General features: G+C 37.7%; 1 protein-coding gene across 9 annotated transcripts in view; it reads right to left on the reverse strand.

Annotated features, from left to right (window-relative positions):
- Positions 1-15,795, reverse strand: part of CPQ (carboxypeptidase Q) — a 575,285-nt gene that overhangs the window by 468,035 nt on the left and 91,455 nt on the right. For 3 of the 9 annotated variants that reach the window (XM_042254454.1, XM_042254451.1, XM_042254453.2), the window contains exon 2: positions 5,738-5,786. The exons of the other annotated variants lie outside the window; for them this stretch is intronic. The gene's annotated coding sequence lies outside the window, so the exon portion shown is untranslated. The remainder of the gene's footprint in view (positions 1-5,737; positions 5,787-15,795) is intronic. 9 annotated transcript variants of the gene reach the window in all.

Genomic DNA, 15,795 nt, shown 5'->3' on the forward strand with positions numbered 1-15,795 from the left:
CAGAAAACTTCTCCGCCCTGAGTGATTTCTCCTACCTCTTTGTCCCTTCACTCTAGTTCCCTAGGGTAGGGCAGTCACACCCCTGGTCACCCTACAGACCCTACAGAGGGGGATCCCATTGAGGAAGTCAATGTAAGGCTTCTGGGAGAGGAATATGTGGGGTGCTGAGAGGAGTGGATGGTGCAGAGAGCTCTGGCCCCTGGAGGCGGTGAAGTCACATCGGAGGGCGACGAGTCTGCAAGGCAGTTTATCTGCATGTGATGGCATCACAGGCTTCAGGCCAGCCTAGGCATGTCAAGCCTTCCTCCCAGACATGCAGCCTTCCTCCCATGAGCCGAAAACCCAGCCTGGCCAGGCCTCCTTGCTCGAAACCACCTCACACCAAAAAGGCTTTAGAAAGAACAGGAAAACGCTTGTCACCTACGACCTCCTCACTTTGTCACTAGACCATTAGAGACTCAGAAGGGAGGTTTTCACCTGAAACAGCTGCGTATTTCCTAAGACGTCTCAGACAAAATGCTCAGCCACACAACAGTTTAATCAACACACAACCTGAGACTTTTATAGCTTTAGTTTTTCTTGTTAGAAGACTGTGCCTCTCTCTGACATAATTACAAGTTCCATATTTTTGCCCTAAGGCTAAAATGTAAATCATTTCCTGGTACACCACAGCTTCCCAGCACTGACTATATAAGGGAAGGCTGCATAGCATTTAAAATTAAAAACATCATTTTCCTGAATGTGTGTGTCATTATGATGTTTACCAATGTGTTTTTGCAGCTTAAGTCCCAGTTCTTATGTATTTCAGTCAAAGACCCGCTGGCAGCATGATAGAAGCTAAGCACTGTAGCCTAAAACTCGCCAATTTTTATTCTCTTTGGCTTCTCTGAGTTCCTTCATAGGATAATTTACAGGGCTCCAGAATATTGATTATAATGCTTATAACCAGCAGGGGCTAAATTCTTCTCAGTTGGTTAAAGTCCTCCTTTGGGCCCTGAGAAATATTGCTCCCTCCCATTAGCCATGAGAGCATCGCCATTGACAGACCTGGGAAAAAAATCCTGACTCCTCCACTCATAAGCTTGCAGAAAGTTCTTTCACCTCTCTGAACCTATGTTTCCTCCTTCACAGTATGGGAATGGTAACATCAGATTTCTAGAGTTCTCAAAAGTGACACAGGTTGCCAACAGCCTCTGGGCATAAAACCAGTGTTCAGTACATGCTAGTTCCTGTCACTTTCTCTGCCCCTCTTATACACACAGCTCTCCCAATCCTACCCCGAAAATAAATCCCAGGTTTGTAAGGGTCATAGGGAGGAGAATGAAATTTGTAATCATAGCTCAGGAAATCATTAGAAACGGCGCAGCCTTTTAAAAGCTAGGCTGTGTTGAACATCCTCACTGGCTGTGTCCAATATAAAGCTAAGAGGGAGCCAAGTAGCTAAGAGCTTGGGTTATGAAACCAGAGAAACCTAGGCTCAAAGTGCAGCCCTATCAGTGTGAGCTGTGTGACCTTGGTCAAGTTGCCTAACCTGTCTAAGCTGCGGTTCCCTTGTGTGCAACTGGGGGGATAACATGGCTGGATCTGCTGTGCTAGGAAGAGTATTAAGTAGCACCATGAAAGGACTCCCCTGGTGGTCTAGTGGTTAGGTCTTCACCTTCCAACGCAAGGGATGCAGCTTCGATCCCTGGTTGGGAAGCTAAGATCCCACATGCCTCGGGGCCAAAAAAATCAGACCATAAAACAGAATCAATACTGTAACAAATTCAATAAAGACTTTAAAAGTGGTCCACACCAAAGGTAAAAAAAAATGACATCATGAATATAAAAACTCTAACACAGTGGTTGTTGGTGGTGGTGATTCAGTCTCGAAGTCGTGTCTGACTCTTGTGACCCCGTGGACTGTAGCCCACCAGGCTCCTCTGTCCATGGGGTTTCCCAGGCAAGGATAGTGGAGTGGGTTGCCATTTCCTTCTCCAGGTGGTGTTCCCAACCCAGGGATCGAACCCCAGATTCCTGCATTGCAGGTGGATTCTTTACCAACTGAGCCATCAGGGAAGCCAACACAGTGGCTGGTCTGCTGTAAACACTCAGCGATCGCTTTCTTTACTAACAGCGATAGGAAGCACACCCGTGTCATCCTCGCCAGAGACCTAGCTTCGGGTCCCCATGCTGCCACCTTACTTGCTGCAGGACTCTGGACGAGTCACTTAAACCTTCTGCACCTCAGTCTTCTCATCTATAGAACAGGAATGAGGATAGACTCCCTACATCCTTCAGCATTGTTGAGAGTATCAAGTAAAATAATGACCATAAATCGCCACAAAAAATATGATACAGAAATTTCAGAAGCTATGATTACTATAATACTAAATGTTATGGAAATGCTAATGGATACTAATCGTAAGGTTCTTAAGTTCATCCAGAAAAAGTTGGTCTGAATAGGGCTTAACTGAGTGCAAAAAAAAAAAAAAAAAAAAAATCAAGCCAGAAGCATCCATTAGTCAGGAAATCACACTTCAAAGAAGGGTTTTAATGGTTCATACATATTTATGTGGTCTATTTCTGACTTTGGAATTCAACAGCCCATTTTTCTAATACTAAAATCTCTTCTCTCACTGGAGGTTCAGGGGAAAGAAAAGAAAGGAAACAAGAGAATAAGCTGAGCTTCATGAAGGCAGATTAAAGGCAGGACAGGGACGAAGCAGGGGGAGGCAGGCCATCCCCCACAGCCCCGGAGCATCACGCTTACTGGCTTGGTCCCAGGAGACAGGTGAGGCAGCACATGCTTCCCCCACCAGGAGATCAGAAAGCAAGGGGGTAAGGCCTGCATAGTAGGTGTCTGGGTTCCAGAGTCTCCTTAGAAAACATAATCCCACTTTGTCCTTTTTCAAGCTTTGGTGGAAGAAAGAGGAGTAGAAGCTATCGGCCCTTCATGAAGTTTATCAGTAAATAAATGTTGAACATCCACTGAATGGGAAATACAGTGAAGACATTTTTTAAGTCTTAACTTAAAAAAGTTAAACTGGTGGCTCAGCTGGTACAGCATCCGCCTGCAATGCGGGAGACCTGGGTTTGATCCCTGGGTTGGGAAGATCCCCTGGAGAAGGGAAAGGCTACCCACTCCAGTATTCTGACCTGGAGAATTCCATGGACTGTATAGTCCACGGGGTCACAAGGAGTTGGACACGCCTGAGAGACTTTCACTTTCAAGACAATTTTGATCTTCAAGAAAGAAGCTCATGGTCTAATTGGTGATTCAGTACCTAAGATACTCATCCGTGCAAGTGATAAACCAGGATGTAGAACCAATAAGAAGACTCAAAAAAAGGTTCGAGGGAAAAAGTTGAGAGATCACCCAAGATGAGTTAAGTGAAAGAGAATCCAGCCTCTGAGGATGAATTAAAAACACAAAAATAAACATAAAAACAAGAAAACTTAATAATAAAAATAATAATAACTAAAGAGAAAACCAAAAGCCACTTGAGATCCCTAGTTCATCAAAATTCAGTAACAGGCTAATGACTGGTCTCCTTAGCATGGTAGTAAGCTAGATGTACTTAACAGGGCTTCTCCTCACTTCTTATTATAAAAACACATATAATAGCTGGTAAACCCAAACACAAACACAAACCCAAACACAAACACATGTAATAGCTGGTAAAGTACAGAAACCAAAGATCAGAAGGGATAATCAATCACTATGGGTATCAAAATTCCATTGAATGAAGCCTCAGTAGGAATGGGTTAGGAAGAGTGTCCTTAGACTATGCATCACAGGCTTCATCTTTAAATCCAGACGAAGGATGGTCCAGAGAACAAAGGAAAAGATCTCTACCATCTCAAAAGCCAGCACCAAATATTAGAATACAAGAGCTGCAGTGGTCAGAAGTTCTCATAGGACAGCTTCCTGTCTACTGGCTCTGTCTAGACTACTTTGCTAAGAGACCTCAGCTCTCCTAACTTAGCAACATAATGAATATAGGTGAAAGCGCAGTTCTTTTAGAAAAAGCATCATAAATAGGGACAAAGACAGGAAGAGTTCACATTCTGGGATGACACATTAAGAGTATTTAATGTTTTACACTATTTTAAAAACTGCAAATAACATGTAACCTTATAGTTTCAAAAATTGCAAGAGCTGTATTAAGAGGATATTAACTGTAATCCATCTAAATCCTTGATAGGTGAATGCCTGCTAGATATAAAAATAAGAAATAAAGAAAACATGAAATTAAATTTTTACATTATATCTGAGCCAAACAATGTGAACAGTAAGTAGAGTGAAAAATAATTCACCTATTTCTTTTATTAATAAGAACAAATCCTGGCTAGATTTCGTATAATTCAGGAATAAATAAAGTAGGAAAAGAGCCAATAATGGGCTTATGAAAACCAAAAAGCCTTCAGCAAAAGAAAAAATAATGTCCTAAAACCTAAAAGAAAGAGAAACTAAAAAAAGTTTTCTACAAGTGAAAAATTAAATCTTATTTTGTCCTCTTCATAAAGATGTAAAAGGTCACCATCTCTATCAAGCAAAATCAGAACACAATAATTAGAGAATAAACTGCCAAAAGACTTGGCTAAAATAGGAAGATATTAGAAACCCAAAATGCAATTGGGGATTTTAAAACATATTAACAACAATGAAGAATAGAATGACATTGCATAAAATGGAATTTGTGATAGAGTAGCACTTTTCAAAATTTCAAGTACACGTGGATCCCTTAGGGCCCTTCTTAAATATAAATTCTGACTCAGCAGTTCTGGAGGGGAACCCAAATTCTGCACTCCTAACAAGCTCCTGGGAGATGTTGAAACTGCTGCTTGTTAGACCATGTACACAACAAAAATACAGAGGAAAAAGTTTGAAAAATTCTGCCAGAATACAGAGAAACAAAAAACTACACAAAGGAAGATGACAAGTAGGATGAACACAGAATATACATTCAACACCACCTATATGTTTGCTAAATGGAAAAAAAAAAAGATTAAAAGCAATAAACAAACAAAATTTGTCTCAACTTTAGAGGGGTCGATGAAAGAAAAAGACTGTTCAAAATCATTGCGGAAAATCATACCTAGAAAATTTTCTGAATTTCACCCTGAAAACACACAACACACACATACACACACACATACACACACACACCCCCCAGATCCAGGCAACAAAACAACTGCCACAAAGGGAAATAGAGAGGGAAAAGGATGGAAAGAAGCAAAAGGTTGGTCTCAGACTTCCCCACTGAAAACATAGGAACAAAGGGGTACACATTTACACACAGATTTTACAGAAAAAAGCTGTGCCCAAAGAATATACACCAGGGCAAGTTACTATGCTCATCCCAAAGCAGCAGAACAGCATCTTCAGATGTGAATATGTTTAGCAAATATGACATACACACACTTGCTGAAAATACTACTTACACATATTCTGCCTGTAGGGTCTAATCAAAATTAAGAACTGATTAATAGGAAAGTCACCATTTTAAAATACTATTAGTGAGTATTAATCCAACTCAACACTGCTTACAATCAACAAATTAAAAGAAAATGAGGCTGAATAAAGCTATATCAGCCAAAAGTAGAAAAAAAATGAAAGGGAAACGGTACTGTACATACAAAACACAAAGGAATTCAAGACAAAAACTATTAACTAGAAAAAAGCACATTTAACATTGAAAAAAAAATTACAGTGAGCTTTATTTCCATATGAGGAAGCAGACCAATTACTTACAAATAACTCTTCCTTCCCATGAGACCTCTGAAATGCCAGTTTCAAAAAACTGCAAAAGAAAATAAAAGCAGAAAATATCTGAAAAAAAGAATAGAATAAAAAACTTTCAAACTTGAAGATATCTGTCTTTAGGTTAAAAGAATCCAGGAATGTTCACTAGGAAGAGTAGAAAAACAATTCTTAGTCACTTTTGACAAAAGCACAATACTGATGTTATAAAGAAAATCTTAGAGCTTCCAGAAGGAATAACTCAGATTACCTAGAAAGTAAAGAGAATCCACTTGACCTCACACTTTTATCAGGAATGGTACATGCTAAAAGACAAATGAAAAAGCAAAGAAGCAATACTTTCAAATTGCTAAGAAGTTATTTTAAATCTAGAATTCTATACCTAGCAAAATATCAGTCAAGCATTAGGTCAAAACAAAAATATTTTCAGAAAAACTTGGACCTAGAAAGTTTATCTCTGATATACCTTTTCTGAAAAAAAAAAAAATCATTTGAGTATGAACTACAAGGGGGGAAAATGGAATAAAAATAAGCAGGTAATAAAATAATAACTACAGAATAAAATATAGGATGTAAGGAATAAGTGGAACAAATCCAGAAGTGAAATTAAGAAAAATTCTAGGGTGCTAGCTATAGACAGACCTAAAAATTATGTCAATATAAACTAAAGTATTCAAAAATACCATGACTATCAGTTGCCATATATTCTATATGGTTAGAGTGGCATGTGCTTCTTTTAGGAAAAAAGACAATCAGAAATTCTAAAAAGAAAAAGCAAAATCGTTTTCTAAGAATGGTCCACATATGAAACAAGTTAAATCATTGAATGAGTCTGAGTAATAGATGACATATTAAAAGAGAAAGAATCCATTTAGCCTTGTCTTTGGAACATTCACCTTCAAGGGGCATATATGTTGAACTGCACTATCTTCTCTACATATTCAATATTCCTACCAAATATACAGTGAATATTTATATGACTTATTATATTAAAATGCCATCTATCAACTTTTAACTTTCAATCTATAGACAAAGTATGGAAGGGTCATTATAACTAGAGAACAAAATGCTCTAAGCTTTCTCCAAACAAAAGCGATAGCATAATTGGATGGCAGAAAAAGAGAGGCACAAAAGATGTTAAACTGGGAGATTAATTTCCAAATCATAAATAACAGCATTAAAAAAATGTTTAAAATGTATGAATCAAGAAGTTACAGTTTAACTGCTTTTTTAAATTGTAAAGGTTAATAAAGCATTAAAATTAGGAATTTGAGGAGAGGTAAAGTTTGTGTAAATAACTTAAATCTTAATCTTTTATATTGAAAAGTCAATATGTAATATTAAGTTAATAAATTAAGAATGAAAGATATAAACCTATAAGATTTATATAAGATTTATATGAGATTAAGACTTATGGAAGTAACCACTTAGAAAAATAAAAATAAGTACAATTTAAGTGTGACATTGTAGGTGGGGAATTTGAAAAAATATTTTACTTTTCATCTGATGTCCTTCTCTATTCCTTGAATTCTTATTTCCAGGTATAGGTATGAAAGGTTGTTGCTGATCATGAAAAGATGCCGGGATTCCTGGCCTCTGGAGGAGAAGAATTCAATCTGGGGCCAAAGACAAGGCTTGATCACTCAGAGCTTTTGTGCAATAGAGTTTTAGTAAAGTATAAAAGGGATAGAGAAAGCTTCTGACATAGACATCAGAAGGGTGCAGAAGGAGTACCCCCTTGCTAGTGTTAGCAATGGAGTTATATACTCTCCAATTAGTTATTACAATGAATCAAAAGAATGTCTGGAGGTTGTAAAGACCTCACTAGACCTACTCCCATAATTTACATTTTAAGATAACAGGATTAGCCAGGTTTTTTCCAGAGACTGTCCTCAAGCAGGATACATTATTGTTATATAATCCTAAGGAATGTAGAGGGAAAAAAGTTTGTCCTTTCTTCCTCCTTGAGAATTCTAGACCCCTCTCTCCTTGGGGACCCCTGGACTTCTTATCAACCTGCCTAGGAAATGACTCTCTCAGGTATTATTTTAGAATTTTTTTAAAGAAGCAAAAGTTAGACTCTTAAATAAATATATAAGAATAATTAAGCTTTATATACATAAAATATAAAACACAAAAATTATCAGAAATAAAAATAAAAATTGACAAAAGTTAAATTTGAAAAAGAAAGCAATTCACTACTCTCTATAATAATAGGTCAACTAAATAACAACAAACAAAAAATGTTTTGATTAATAATTATATACTTTGGGCCTCTAAAGACAATACAACCTAAAATATCCATGAAATATTTATAAAAATTGACCATGTAATTGATCACATGATGTATGTCACAACTGTTCAAAGAGTACAGAGTATAAACTACATTAATCACAATGCAATAAAAATAGAAATGAATAAATAATTTAACATCTTGTGAAGAAGTTTTAAAGCCACAGTCCTATTACTGTATTAAATGAGAAATTAAATTAAAAGTAGGTCCTCTACAAAATAGAAATAGAGTTACAGATGTAGGAAACAAACTTATGGTTATCAGGTGGTAAGCGGGGAAGGGATAAATTGGAAGATCATCTACACACTACTATACATAAAACAGATAACTTATAAGGACCTACTGTTTAGCACAGGGAACTCTGTTCAATGTTATACAGTAGCCCAGATGGCAGGGGAGTTTTGGAAGAGAACTGATATATGTATATAGATGGTGGAATCCCTTTGATGTCCACCTAAAATTATCACAACACTATTAATCAGCTATACTCCAATATAAAATAAAAAGTTAAAAAAATAAAATAAGATAAAGAATACTCTATGGTGGCCTACATAGTGAAAGCATCTAAAAAAGAGTGGATATATGTATATGTATAACTGATTCACTTTGCTGTACACTTGGAACTAACACAATATAGTAAATCAACTATCTGTTTTTGTTGTTGTTCAGTCACTAAGTTGTGTCTGACTCTTTGCAACCCCATGGACTGCAGCATGCCAGGCTTCCCTGCTCTTCATTATCTCCTGGAGTTTGCTCAAATTCATGTCCATTGAATCAGTGATCTATCTAACCAACTCATCCCCTGCTGCCCTCTTCTCCTTTTGCCTTCTTTCCCAGCATCAGGGTCTTTTCCAAAGAGTTGTCTCTTCACATCAGGTGGCCAAAGTATTGAGGCTTCAACATCAGTCTTTCCAATGAATAGTCAGGATTGATTTCCTTTCGGATTGCCTGGTTTGATTGCTTTGCTGTCCAGGGGACTCTCAAGAGTCTTCTCCAGCACCACAGTTCGAAAGCATCAATTCTTCGGCATTCAGCCTTCTTTATGGTCTAACTCTCACATCCATACACTACTACTGGAGAAACTAAAGCTTTGACTGTAAGGATCTCTGTTGGGAAAGTGATGTCTCTGCTTTTTAATACACTGTGTCTGGAGAAGGCAATGGCACCCCCACTCCAGTCCTCTTGCCTGGAAAATCCCATGGATGGAGGAGCCTGGTAGGCTGCAGTTCATGGGGTCGCTAAGAGTCAGACACGACTGAGTAACTTGACTTTCACGTTTCACTTTCATGCATTGGAGAAGGCAACGGCAACCCACTCCAGTGTTCTTGCCTGGAGAATCCCAGGGACGGCGGAGCCAGGTGGGCTGCCGTCTATGGGGTCGCACGGAGTCGGACACGACTGAAGCGACTTAGCAGTAGCAGCAGCAGGTTTGTCATAGCTTTCCTTCTAAGAAGAAAGCATCTTTTAATTTAAATTTTGATTTAATTTAAATTTACTATATGCCAATAAAATTTTCCTTAAAAAGCAGGTCTTTTTTAAACCTAACAAAAATAAAAACTAAGCATAAAGGTATTCATTCCTGACAAAGCCATTTAAGAGTAGCTCTGGAACAAACACAAGGAATTGGGAACTGTAGTTGGGGACTGATGAGTAGATGACTGGGCCAGGGGAAGGAAGGAGACTCAGTTTTCTTTGCAAGTCTTTTAGTAAACTTTGAATACTGTACTATGTGCATAAAGGACCCAAAATACACAACTATTTTAAAATTAAATTAATAGGCTTATTTTTATCACTAGTCAAGAATTTTGTTTAAATAAACTTTTCAGTCACTTAAGAAACTAGACAAAAAGAAAAAGCAAAACAACTGTAAGAAACATAGGAAAAATAAAACAACAATCTAAGCAGAAAACCAATAAAATAAATAGATGGATAGGCGGACAAATAGATAAGTAGAAGGAGTGATTATCTGGGCAGGGAAAGCTTTTAAATTGAGGAAGTTATGACAAACTAAATAAAAAAGAAAGAAACAAAATTAGAAGGAAAGTAGGGGGAAAAAAGAATTCAGCATTTATGAAGTGCTATATACTATATTTCAAATATTTGGCATAGATCATTTCTTTCCATTGTGTTTACCAACAAATAAGAACGTGTCTTATCAATTAACAAAAATTCTACACATTTACATTTTAACCAGTTTAGAAATCTCAATAATATGAACCATTTTATAGAAATATGAATTAATAAAATTGATTCAGTGGAATAAGAAAGTTGAGTATTCATGGAAAACACTGCTAATGTTATCAAGAGATAATTTGTGAGACTGGTTCCAGGCCAAGACAATGCTATGGGCAAGGCTTTGAAAGTTTTCAAGAAACTAATTAATATCTATATTGTATAATCTATTCCAGAGCATATAAAATTATGAAAGGTTATCCCAATTCACTTTGAGATGTTAACATAACTCTAACGCTAAATTTTGAAAATAAGTAGTATATTCTAAAGAGGGCTCCGTGGATATTAGTGTCTAAGTTTCTAAGGGGAAAAGTCTATGCATTAGTTTGGAAAACACTCTCTCAGAAATTTACAGCACGTATTAATTAGCATATTAAAGTCTCTGAGAGGCCAGAAGCAAAGACAGTTCTTTAAGTGTTTTAATCTGTCTTTCTTAAATGTGTTTGACCATGAAACTTTTTTCCCCCTTGTAATATTCCTTCTAGAAAATACTTCAACTAATGATACTCCAGAAACAGTTCATTTACAGATACAGTTGTGAAAATCCTAAATAAGAGACCAGTGAATTTAAGTATATTAAAACAATAAGCAAGCATAATCAAGTAGGGATTACCTCAGGAATGCAAGTATTATTTAATATTAGAAAGTATATTAATATAACACTATTATATCACTAGGTCAAACGAGAAAGAGCCCAAGATTATCAAAAAGGACAAAAGATCATTTGATAAAATTCAACACTTTTTTAAATTTTTAAGCCTCCTAGTGAGCTAGGAAGCAACGTATATTTCTTAATCTCCCCTAGACCAAATGTCAATCCCTTTTAGCAGCAAATTACTAAAATTGCTCTCATTAAAATCTGGAAGAAGGTAAAAGATGTCCAGGATCATTGCTAACATTCAAAAAGAAAGATACATAAATATTTGAAAATAGGATAGGAGTTATAATTTTCTGCATTAGATGATTGTTTCCTAGAAAAATAAGAGAATCAAAAAGCAAAATTATAACAACTAACACTCAACAAATTGGTTAATTATAAAATATATATTCAAGATTCAGTTTCCTATATAGTAACTTCCTATATAATAACCAGTTAGAAAATGTAATGAGGGAAAGGTCTAATTCACAAACTGCAAATTTCAAATTCACAGCTGCAAACTGCAAATTACTTAAGGAAAACCCTGAGAGATGAAACAGAGGAGAAAATTAAACCAACATGTTCAAGAGGGCACACTAAATAATGAAAAATGTCAATTATTTCCAAATAAATTTATATTTTTGGCATAATGCCAAGCATTGAGTAGTATGCATGAAAACAGTAACATCAGTGGAAATGTACTCAAACTAGATATTAAATTGTATTTTAAAATTAGAACAGTATAATACCAGTGTCAGAATCAACAGACAAAACAATGAAACAACAACAACAAAAAACAGGCATGAAATACTTATATATATTATAACTTAATATATGAAAAAGTACATATCACAAGTCTATATGGAATAAAATGGGTTGCTCAATAATTTCTGTAAAACTGGACAAGTGTTTTGGAAGAAAAAAAAATGTATGGTCTCACTTCAAACCATACAACAATAGATTTCAAAAAGATTTTAGAATTAACTTAAAACATATTTTTGAAGCAGAATAGATAAATACTTGCCAAATTTTAGAGAGGAAGAATTTTCTAGACCTAATAGCTTCTAGACGGACCCACAGGTTAAAATCATGAAATGACACGGGACCATGAAACCTGACTCTCAAAACCTTTAATGAAATGAACAAAAATAATGAACGACCAGCCAGAAATATAATACACCAGCAACATTCAGAAAAAGAAAGGGGCACAACCTCACACCAAGGAAGGTATATAACCTCATAAATGAGAGTCTGAGAAGCGAAATCCATGGAAGGAGAAAAGATCTCAAGAAAAACTAAAAGCAGCTGTCCCTCAGAAACAGTTTCACTGGAAGAAGATGAAAGAATAGAATTTAGAAAAATCTTTCCATCGTTACCTACCATTGCCAAGCTGGAAGTAAAGTTGTTTGGCCTTTCATACACTCATTTAATTCGCTAAAACCAGGTGGCACAAGGGGTAAAGAGTCCGCCTGCAATGCAGGAGATGCTGGAGACCTGAATTTGATCCCTGGGTCAGGAAGATCCTCTGGAGGAAGAAATGGCAAACCACTCCAGTATTCTTGCCTGAAGATTCCCATGGACAGAGGAGCCTGGCGGCTACAGTCCCTGGGGCCACAAAGAGGGCTGAACACAGTGATACCTTTATTCTATTCCAAGCACTATTCATTTAATCCAGAAAATACAAATCTGAATGAACTATCCTTCTGTAGGTAACAATATTTTAAAAATTGTTCTCTTTATAAGTCAAGCATTATATGCTCTCTGTAGAAAATTATAACACTAAATTAAAAGAAAAAAATGTTTTAGTGTTTAAGTGAAGTGAAGTGAAGTCGCTCAGTCATGTCCGACTCTTTGCGATCCCATGGACTGTAGCCTGGAGCCTGGTAGGCTAAAATCCATGGAATTCTCCAGCCAAGAATACTGGAGTGGGTTGCCATTTCCTTCTCCAGGGGATCTTCCCGACCCAGGGATCAAACCCAGGTCTCTTGCATTGCAGGGAGACGCTTTACCATCTGAGCTACTAAGGAAGCCCCATCGCTTGGTCCATATATACACGAGTATGTATGTTTTATAAAGAATAATCATAGTCACTTATGGTTTCTTGGACAGCTTTCTTTTAATATACCATGTACCTCTTTCCTTTTTAGTAAATATAAGCCTACATCATTATTTAAATGCCTATGTAACATTCCCGTGTATAGATGAATCAATATATTTAATCAGTTCCCTATTTTTGGAGCTTTAGGCTGATTTCAAATAAGTATCTTTATACAAACATCTTGGTACTCTTCTCATATGATTCCACTAAGAGAAATCCTTAGAAGTATAATTTGTAAGAAAAGTAAATGTAAACACCCTTAAGATGTTGAACACGCACTGTAAAACCACACTCTAGAAAGGCTGTACCAGTTTACACTTCTGTACTCACCAACAGTGTAAAGCCCTGTTCTCTCACACCAGAGCTAACCGCCAGCACTAAGAGACTTTCTTGACTGCCACGCCCTTGCGTTTCCTTCATTCTCAAGCTCTTCATCAGACCTGAACTAAGGCTCCTTCCTGAATTCCATGCTGGCAGCAGAGCACCCCTTCCAAACTGTGGCCTTCCTGCCTCTTCCTTCTAATCCTAGAAGGTCTGCATTGTTTACTGACAAATCATCTCAGCAACTTTCAGGTCAGAATACAAGATTATGAATTTCTCTGCACCCGAGGCCAGGGGTGGCGGCTGGGAGGAGCAACCCTATGTCCAAGGAGTGGTGGCTGCGAGGGCACAGGAGGGCCTAGAGGAGCTATCCCACGTTGAAGGTCAGGAAAGGCGGCAGTGAGAAGATACCCCTCGTCCAAGGTAAGGAGCAGCGGCTGCGCTTTGCTGGAGCAGCCGTGAAGAGATACCGCACTCCCAAGGTAAGAGAAACCCAAGTAAGATGGTAAGTGTTGCAAGAGGGCATCAGAAGGCAAACACACTGAAACCATACTCACAGAAAACTAGTCAATCTAATCACACTAGGACCACAGCCTTGTCTAATTCAATGAAACTAAGCCATCCCTGCAGGGCAACGCAAGACAGGTGGGTCATGGTGGAGAGGTCTGACAGAATGTGGTCCACTGGAGAAGGGAATGGCAAACCACTTCAGTATTCTTGCCTTGAGAACCCCAAGAACAGTATGAAAAGGCAAAATGATAGGGTACTGAATGAGGAACTCCCCAGGTCAGTAGGTACCCAATATGCTACTGGAGATCAGTGGAGAAATAACTCCAGAAAGAATGAAGGGATGGAGCCAAAGCAAAAACAATACCCAGCTGTGGATGGGACTGGTGACAGAAGAAAGATCCGATGCTGTAAAGAGCAATACTGCATAGGAACCTGGAATGTCGGGTCCATTAATCAAGGCAAATTGGAAATGGTCAAACAGGAGATGGCAAGAGTGAATGTTGACATTCTAGGAATCAGCGAACTAAAATGGACTGGAATGGGTGAATTTAACTCAGATGACCATTATATCTACTACTGCAGGCAGGAATCCCTCAGAAGAAATGGAGTAGCCATCATGGTCAACAGAAGAGTCCGAAATGCAGTACTTGGATGCAATCTCAAAAATGACAGAATGATCTCTGTTCGTTTCCAAGGCAAACCATTCAATATCACAGTTATCCACGTCTATGCCCCAACCAGTAACGCTGAAGAAGCTGAAGTTGAACGGTTCTATGAAGACCTACAAGATCTTTTAGAACTAACACCCAAAAAAAGATGTCCTTTTCACTACAGGGGACTGGAATGCAAAAGTAGGAAGTCAAGAAATACCTGGAGTAACAGGCAAATTTGCCCTTGGAATGCAGAATGAAGCATGGCAAAGACTAATAGAGTTTTGCCAAGAAAATGCACTGCTCATAGCAAACACCCTCTTCCAACAACACAAGAGAAGACTCTACACATGGACATCACCAGATGGTCAACACCAAAATCAGACTGATTATATTCTTTGCAGCCAAAGATGGAGAAGCTCTATACAGTCAACAAAAACAAGACCAGGAGCTGACTGTGGCTCAGATCATGAACTCCTTATTACCAAATTCAGACTCAAATTGAAGAAAGTAGGGAAAACCGCTAGACCATTCAGGTATGACCTAAATCAAATCCCTTATTATTATACAGTGGAAGTGAGAAATAGATTTAAGGGCCTAGATCTGATAGATAGAGTGCCTGATGAACTATGGAATGAGGTTTGTGACACTGTACAGGAGACAGGGATCAAGACCATCCCCATGGAAAAGAAATGCAAAAAAGCAAAATGGCTGTCTGGGGAGGTCTTACAAATAGCTGTGAAAAGAAGAGAGGCAAAAAGCAAAGGAAAAACTGAAAGATATAAACATCTGAATGCCGAGTTCCAGAGAATAGCAAGAAGAGATAAGAAAGCCGTCTTCAGTGATCAATGCAAAGAAATAGAGGAAAACAATAGAATGGGAAAGACTAGAGATCTCTCCAAGAAAATTAGACATACCAAGGGAACATTTCATGCAAAGATGGGCTTGATAAAGGACAGAAATGGTCTGGACCTAACAAAAGCAGAAGATATTAAGAAGAGGTGGCAAGAATACACAGAAGAACTGTACAAAAAAGATCTTCACAATGACAATAATCATGATGGTGTGATCACTCACCTAGAGCCAGACATCCTGGAATGCGAAGTCAAGTGGGCCTTAGAAAGCATCACTAAAAACAAAGCTAGTAGAGGTGATGGCATTCCAGTTGAGCTATTTCAAATCCTGAAAGATGATGCTGTGAAAGTGCTGCACTCAATATGCCAACAAATTTGGAAAACTCAGCAGTGGCCACAGGACTGGAAAAGGTCAGTTTTCATTCCAATCCCAAAGAAAGGCAATGCAAAAGAA

This window comes from Ovis aries, chromosome 9, assembly GCF_016772045.2.
Source record: "Ovis aries strain OAR_USU_Benz2616 breed Rambouillet chromosome 9, ARS-UI_Ramb_v3.0, whole genome shotgun sequence".
NCBI classification, from domain to species: Eukaryota; Metazoa; Chordata; class Mammalia; order Artiodactyla; family Bovidae; genus Ovis; species Ovis aries.